Below are 6052 nucleotides of genomic sequence, written 5' to 3'. Positions count from 1 at the left end.
AGGCGAGGTCGGCCTTTAGCGCCGCCCAGCCCGGGGAGCTCCTTGCCGCACAGAAGCGGCGCCAATATGGCGGAAGAACGGCTTGGTGTGACGGTCGAAGGGCGGTGCTCGCGAGCCGCCGAGGAGGGCCGCAACGACGAGGGGCGCCGGTGCCGCAAAGTGCACAACGAAGAGGCCATGGAGCTCCTCCCAAGAGGCCACTGAGGATCCTGGGAGGGCGAGTAGCCAGGCGCGCGGCGCACCAACGAGGGCCATGGGAAGCCAGTTGGCCATGAACTTGTCGTCGCCCCCAGCCTTCAGGACGGCCTCTTCATATGCCACCAGGAAGGCTGACCGGTCCGCCACGCCATCATAGCGCAGCGGCATCTCCGGCTTGAACTTGGGCGACCATTGTACCTGTCACAAGGCGGGGGCAAAGGCCCTGAGCCCCCTGGCGCTATCGTGGGCGTCCATCATCCTATCCGGGGAAGAAATGCCGACCATGGGGACAAGGCGCGGAGGTGGCAAAGCGTGGATTGACGGAAGGAAAGCTTCAGCGCACCCCCTACCTGGCACGCCAAATGTCGGATTTTGGGTTCCGGTAAAACCCTTGAGGTTCGAACTCTGGGGTGCGCACGAAGATCTCTCCTCCCCCTAGCTCACGCTCTCGCCACGATCTCAAAGCTCATCACGTCGAACTAGCAGAACAAAGGACACAGGGTTTATACTGGTTCAGGCCACCGATGTGGTGTAATGCCCTACTCCAGTGTGGTGTGATGGATTGCCTCTTGGGTTGAGGATGAACGAGTACAAGCTAAGAACATCCTCCTGACGGGAGGTGTCCTTGAGCTCGGTGAGCTTGTGTGGTTGAGGATGATCTGAATGGCCCAAGATCAGTTCCTCTCCCTCCTACTGTGGTGGCTAGTACTATTTATAGAGGCCCTGGCCCTCTTCCCAAACGTAGGCGAGAAGGGATCCAACAACGGCCAAATTTGAAGGGAGACAACTAGTACAAGTTATCCTGACAAAAGGTGGTCTTCGCCTGCCAAAGGCTCTGGTGCTGACGCCGTCCTGGGCTCCATGGTGACCTTTGTCCTGCCGTCCTACTGGTCTTGGTGTTGTTGCACCGATATGGAAACCTTTGCTTGATGCCTTGGGACTCCTTGCCTGCGCTTGCCTCTTTGGCACGAAAGAGGAAACGAGTACACTGCACGCGCTGAAGCCCGCCTGGCGCCGTCCTGGCCTTGGTCTTCATGGCTTGCGTCACAGGGACCTCGCGAGGTGCCCCTCTCCTTGATCTCTCCACCCCTGGCGATCCATCCTGGTGAGGCCGCCCCTAGGAGGTCTTGTGTCATCCGCCTCGCGAGACTTGGCCCCTCGCGATGGTCTTGAGTGTTCACTGATGAGGATGGGCCATACGGGGCCGCTGGTGGAGCCACACCATGGGCCGCAGGCAGGCATGTATGAGGACCCCCATTCCTAGGATGCCGACAACGCGTTCCCGTCGACAGCATCACCGTCGGTCGCATCGTTGGCCTCGGTCGCGAGATTGGCGGCGCTATCGGTTGGAGGTGCAGGCTCCACGACAAGGAACTTCTTCAGCAGGGCCTCCACCTTGCCCTCCACGGCTGCAGCAGCAGCTGCGCAGTGCTCCTCCTCCACGGGCTCGAGCAGCTCACCTAGGTCAACGCCAGGGTCACGAATATAGAGATGGCTAAAGATGCGCGTCAGGGCAGATGAGGAGAGCGCGCGGGCTTCCCCCTCCACCAAGGGACCAATTCCGTCGGCAACACCCTCGAGCACCACGACAAGGTGAGGGAGTAGCTGGACAGGGCCTTCGTCATCGGTCGCCTGCGGCTTCTCCATGCCCTTCTCATAGAAACCCTGCAGCACCGCACGGGACCTCTCCTCAAGAGATCTAAAGGCCGCGCGGTCCTCTTGGTGTCGGTCCTGGCCCAACGCCACCCTGACAAACGCGTCGGAGTGCAACCAACCCGAGTCAGCTCCAGGCGCCCCGACACCAAGCGATGGTCGGCGCCTTGAAGATCATCCCGCAGCCGGGTCAGTGCGGAAAGAGCCTCCCCCAGAACATCAGGTGCATCAGAAGGATCAAGGGCCAACGGCATAACGGGAGGAGGAGGCAGTGTTACCACCGCGGCTTGCGCGCTGGCAGAAGCAGAAGAATGAACCAGGGGCTCCTGAGCCATTGAAACATCAGCGGGCGAGCTGGGGTTAGGTACCTCTGGAGCTGGCTTGGCAATGGAGATCTCCTTCTCCTGAGGCTGGTCCACCAGGCCTCGCGAGGAGGACCGAGTTGGAGAGGCATTGGCGCCGTCACCACCCTTCCGTGCAGGAGGAGGCACGGCCACGGCAGGCTGCTGGGTCATAGAAGGGACATGCGCCTCTTCTTTCTTCTTCTTCGCCGCCGACGTTGGCCTGGTGGAGCAAGGAAGGGTGCCAGAAGCAGCAGCAAGAGCAAGGACGAAATCAGGATGAGGCACTTACCGATCCACGGCGGCGTAGTCCCTCGGCCTCTTCAGGACCGCGAAGTGCGTAGGCTTCATAGCCTGGGCACCGATGCACGATTCTCAGGAGCGTCGCCTTAGGAGATCAGCACCGACCAACGCTTTGTCACGACCCCAACCGGCGAATTATTCGAGAGGGTAACCCGAGATCTTGTGGAGACCCCAGTGGAGGGTAGGACCTCCCTCACTGGATGGTCGTCAGCGTCGTCATCGTCAGGCAAGGTGCAAAGGAGGTTGGCCTTGCACGGAGGGGAAGTCTCCCCTGCCCCCTCTCGGGTCGCCTCTGAGTCCCGCTCCTCCTCCTCATCAGAGCCATCGGAAGACACCATTGATGACCCACAAGTATAGGGGATCGCAACAGTTTTCGAGGGTAGAGTATTCAACCCAAATTTATTGATTCGACACAAGGGGATCCAAAGAATATTCTCAAGTATTAGCAGCTGATTTTTCAATTCAACCACACCTGGAAACTTAATATCTGCAGCAAGGTATTTAGTAGCAAAGTAGTATGATAGTAGTGATAACAATAACAAAAGTAATATTTTTGGTGTTTTGTAGTGATTGTAACAATAGCAATGGAAAAGTAAATAAGCGAAGAACAATATACGGAAAGCTCTTAGGCATTGGATCGGTGATGGAGAATTATGCCGGATGTGATCGATCATGTAACAGTCATAACCTAGGGTGACACAGAACTAGCTCCAATTCATCAATGTAATGTAGGCATGTATTCCGAATATAGTCATACATGCTTATGGAAAAGAACTTGCATGACATCTTTTGTCCTACCCTCTCGTGGCAGCGGTGTCCTAGAGGAAACTAAGGGATATTAAGGCCTCCATTTAATAGAGTACCGGACCAAAGAATTAACACATAGTGAATACATGAACTCCTCAAACTACGGTCATCACCCAGAGTGGTCCCGATTATTGTCACTTCGGGGTTCCCAGATCATAACACATAGTAGGTGAGTATAGACTTGCAAGATAGGATCAAGAACTCACATATATTCATGAAAACATAATAGGTTCAGATCTGAAATCATGGCACTCGGGCCCTAGTGACAAGCATTAATCTCAGAACATAGTGGATACTAGGGATCAAATCGTAACAAAACTAACTTGATTACATGATAAATCTCATCCAACCCATCACCGTCCAGCAAGCCTACGATGGAATTACTCACGCACGGCGGTGAGCATCATGCAATTGGTGATGGAGGATGGTTGATGATGACGATGGCGATGGATTCCCCTCTCCGGAGCCCCGGACAGACTATAAATCAGCCCTCCCGAGAGAGTTCAGGGATTGGCGGTGGCTCCGTATCGTATAACACGATGAATCTTTCTCTCTGGTTTTTTCTCCCCGAACACGAATATATGGAGTTGGAGTTGAGGTCGGTGGAGCTCCAGGGGGCCCACGAGGCAGGGGGCGCACCCAGGGGGTAGGGCGCGCCCCCGCTCTCGTGGACAGGTGGAGGCCCCCCTGATGTGGATTCTTCTTCCAGTATTTTTTATATATTCCAAAATAATTCTCCGTTGATTTTCAGGTCATTCCGAGAACTTTTATTTCTGCACAAAAATAACACCATGGCAATTCTGCTGAAAATAGCGTCAGTCCGGGTTAGTTCCATTCAATCATGCAAGTTAGAGTCCAAAACAAGGGCAAAAGTGTTTGGAAAAGTAGATACGACGGAGACGTATCAACTCCCCCAAACTTAAACCTTTGCTTGTCCTCAAACAATTCATTTGATAAACTGAAAGTGATAAAGAAAAACTTTTACAAACTTTGTTTGCTCTTGTTGTTGTAAATATGTAAAGCCAGCATTCAAGTTTTTAGCAAAGATTATGAACTAACCATATTAACAATAACATTTAGGTCTCATGTTTACTCATATCAATGGCATAATCAACTAGCGAGCAATAATAATAAATCTCGGATGACAACACTTTCTCAAAACAATAATGATATGATATAACAAGTTGGTATGTCGCTAGCCCTTTCTGAGACCGCAAAACATAAATGCAGAGCACCTTTAAAGATCAAGGACTGACTAGACATTGTAATTCATGGTAAAAGAGATCTAGTCAAGTCATACTCAATGTAAACTAACAGTAATGGATGCAAATGACAGCGGTGCTCTCCAACTGGTGCTTTTTAATAAGAGGATGATGACTCAACATAAAAGTAAATGGATAGGCCCTTCGCAGAGGGAAGCAGGGATTTGTAGAGGTGCCATAGCTCGGTTTTGAAATAGATATGAATAATATTTTGAGCGGTATACTTTCATTGTCAACATAACAACCGAGAGATCTCTATATCTTCCATGCTACACGCATTATAGGCAGTTCCCAAACAAAATGGTAAAGTTTATACTCCACCTCCACCAACAAGCATCAATCCATGGCTTGCTCGAAACAACGAGTGCCTCCAACTAACAACAGTCCCGGGGGAGTTTTGTTTGCAGTTATTTTGATTTGATTTGCATAAAGCATGGGACTGGGCATCCCGGTGACCAACCATTTTCTCGCGAGTGAGGAGCGGAGTACACTCCTCTTGAGAATAACCCACCTAGCATGGAAGATACATACATCCCTAGTTGATACATGAGCTATTCGAGCATACAAAACAGAATGTTTATTTGAAGATTTAGAGTGTGGCACATACAAATTTACTTGGAACGGCAGGTAGATACCGTATATAGGTAGGTATGGTGGACTCCTATGGAATAACTTTGGGATTTATGGAATTGGATGCACAAGCAGTATTCCCGCTTAGTACAAGTGAAGGCTAGAAAAAGACTGGGAAGCGACCAGCTAGAGAGCGACAACAGTCATGAACATGCATTAAAATTAATTAACACCGAATGCAAGCATGAGTAGTATATAATGCACCATGAACATAAATATCATAGAGGCTATGTTGATTTTGTTTCAACTACATGTGTGAACATGTGCCAAGCCAAGCCACTCAAATCGTTCAAAATAGGATACCACCCTATCATACCACATCACAACTATTTTAATAGCATGTTGGCACGCAAGGTAAACCATTATAAGCTCCTAGCTAATTAAGCATGGCATAAGCAACTATAATCTCTAATTGTCATCGCAAACATGTTTATTCATAATAGGCTGAATCAGGAACGATGAACTAATCATATTTACAAAAACAAGAGAGGTCAAGTTCATACCAGCTTTTCTCATCTCAATAAGTTCATCATATAATCATCATTATTGCCTTCACTTGCACGACCGAATAGTGTGGATAATAATAATAGTGCACGTGCATTGGACTAAGCTGGAATCTGCAAGCAATCAATTCAAGAGAGAAGACAAGGTAATATGGGCTCTTTGTTAGATCAACAATAATGCATATGAGAGCCACTTAGCATTTTCATTGTGGTCTTCTCCTCTCGACCCCCAAAGAACAAGAAAATAAATAAAACTATTTACACGGGAAAGCTCCCAACAAGCAAAAGAAGAACGAGAAATCTTTTTGGGTTTTCTTTTTAATTATTACTACTACAGCATGAATAGTAAACTAAC

The sequence above is a fragment of the Triticum aestivum genome, chromosome 2A (assembly GCF_018294505.1).
Source record: "Triticum aestivum cultivar Chinese Spring chromosome 2A, IWGSC CS RefSeq v2.1, whole genome shotgun sequence".
Taxonomy (NCBI): Eukaryota; Viridiplantae; Streptophyta; class Magnoliopsida; order Poales; family Poaceae; genus Triticum; species Triticum aestivum.
Note: the sequence above shows the minus strand (reverse complement) of the source record.